Consider the following 2,275-nt stretch of genomic DNA (forward strand, 5'->3'; position numbering starts at 1 on the left):
AAGTATTGATGCAGTCAACTTTGAGATCAAGCCCGCTCTAATCTCCATGGTCTCACAAAGTCAATTTGGTGGCCATCCATCTGAGGAACCCACCAACCATTTGCAGAGGTTCAACCAACTGTGTGGTACTATCAAGCATCAAGGGGTCACTCAAGACCAATTGAAAGTCATGTTGTTTGGTTTTAGCCTTCGTGATAAGGCTCAGACATGGTTGAATGATGTCAAGGAGACAGAGTGGAGTGCTATTTCACAGGCCTTTCTAGAAGAATTCTTTCCACCCACCAAGACTGCTGAAATAAGGCATAAGCTGACTACATTCACTCAAGAACCTGGTGAATCACTTCGAGAAGCCTGGGATAGATTCAAGGCTTTGCAGCGGCCGTGTCCGCATCACAACATTGAAAAATGGTTCTTGGTTCAGATTTTCTACCATGGTTTGCAAGATGAAACAAAGAACACGGTTGATTCTGCTGCTAGGGGTGTTTTTCTTGACAAAGAAGTGGATGCAGGTTATGATTTTCTTGCCAACTTAGCTGCCAACCATTACAGCACCACCAGATCCACATCTAAGAAGGGAAAATTGGATGTCGATGCTTATGCTCTATTGTCCTCACAAGTGGCAGCCTTGAACCTGAAGATCGATTCTTTGAAGGCTCCTCAGTCTAGTACACCCCCCAATGAGTATCAATGCTATGTCTAGTGTAGCTCCAGTGACAACTTCTTACTGCGAAGTATGTGGCATCCAAGGTCACTTTGGTCATGAGTGCTCTTATAGTTTACAGGATACTACGCAATTGGAGCAAGTGAATGCTTTTCAACAGAGACAACCCAATGACCCATACTCCAATTCATTTAATCCGGGTTGGAGGAATCATCCAAATTTCTCATATCGGGGCAACAATGTTCAGAATCCTCAACCCCAGCAACAATGGTCGCAACCATAGTTCCATCCACCTCAACCACATGTTGCTAGGCCTCCATTTCAACAAGGAGCCTCACATAATGCTCCCCCGGGGTTTAATAGGCCCCCGCATCAAGGATATCAACAACCCCCTCAGAGCAGTGCTACTCCAGAGCCTAACATGGGTGATCTGTATAAGCTCATTGCAAATATGCAGAAGACCGCAGAGATAGCTCAAAAGAACCATGATGAGAGCATCAAAGAGTTGAAGAATCAGAATAGAATGTTGGAGAATCAAGTTGCCCAACTTGCTGACACTCTATCTCAAAGGCAACCGGGTACACTACCAGGGCAACCTACTCCGCCCCAGAACAGAGAAAGTGCCAATGCTATCACTCTTAGAAGTGGCACTAAATATAATGGACCCCCGATGCCCACTGATGATGCAATTCTTGCTAAGGGGAACACAGATGGACCAGGGAAAGCAACTGATGCAGAGCCTCGAGTCATGGAAGTTGATAATGCTGATGATGTTGGTGCAAATAAGGGGAAAGAGAAGATTTCTGATTCTCTCCCTATTGTGCCTAAGTTACCTTTCCCTCACCGGATGCAGAAAACTAAGGTCGATCAACAGCTTGGTAAATTCTTGGCAATGGTCAAGAATCTTGAGGTAACGGTCCCTTTTACTGATTTAATATCTCAAGTTCCTGTTTATGCAAAATTTTTGAAAGAGATGATCACTAAGAAAAGGGATTATGGTGGTGTGGAGAGAGTCGCTCTAACTGAAGAGTGTAGTGCGATATTGCAAAATAAGTCTCCACCCAAACTTAAGGATCCGGGTAGTTTTTCCATCCCCTGTCATGTAGGTGAATTGTTCATTGATAAAGCATTGTGTGATTTAGGTGCAAGTGTGTCTGTCATGCCCCTTTCTGTCTGTAATAGGTTAAATATGGGAAAACTAAAATGCACACAAATCACGTTGCAAATGGCAGATCGTTCTATAAAGTATCCCTTGGGTATTTTGGAGGATGTTCCTGTCCGGGTGGGGAAATTCTACATTCCTGTTGATTTTGTAGTGCTAGATATGGAGGAGGATAGTCAAATTCCCATAATTTTGGGTAGGCCATTTTTATGTACTGCAGGTGCTGTCATTGATGTCAAGTCTGGGTCTCTTACTTTGAGTGTTGGTGATGATACTGTTACTTTTAATCTAACCAATGCTGTGAAGTCTCCTATGCTTGAGAATACTTGTTGCAGGATTGATATTGCAGAAGAAATTTCTCTAGACAACATTCCTAGAATGTTGTATGATGATCTATTGCTGGCGACTCTCACCTTGGAGGCCCGAAAAGGAGAAGGAGATTGTGAGATTGA

The 2,275-nt window shown here is 43.6% G+C and overlaps 1 non-coding gene across 1 annotated transcript; it reads right to left on the reverse strand.

Moving 5' to 3' along the window:
• Positions 1 to 293: 293 nt before the first annotated feature.
• On the reverse strand, positions 294 to 399 carry LOC130464651 (small nucleolar RNA R71). Its single transcript, XR_008925018.1, has one exon. It is a non-coding gene; the product is annotated as a small nucleolar RNA R71 (small nucleolar RNA).
• Positions 400 to 2,275: the final 1,876 nt, after the last annotated feature.

The sequence above is a fragment of the Spinacia oleracea genome, chromosome 6, assembly GCF_020520425.1.
Source record: "Spinacia oleracea cultivar Varoflay chromosome 6, BTI_SOV_V1, whole genome shotgun sequence".
NCBI lineage: Eukaryota > Viridiplantae > Streptophyta > Magnoliopsida > Caryophyllales > Amaranthaceae > Spinacia > Spinacia oleracea.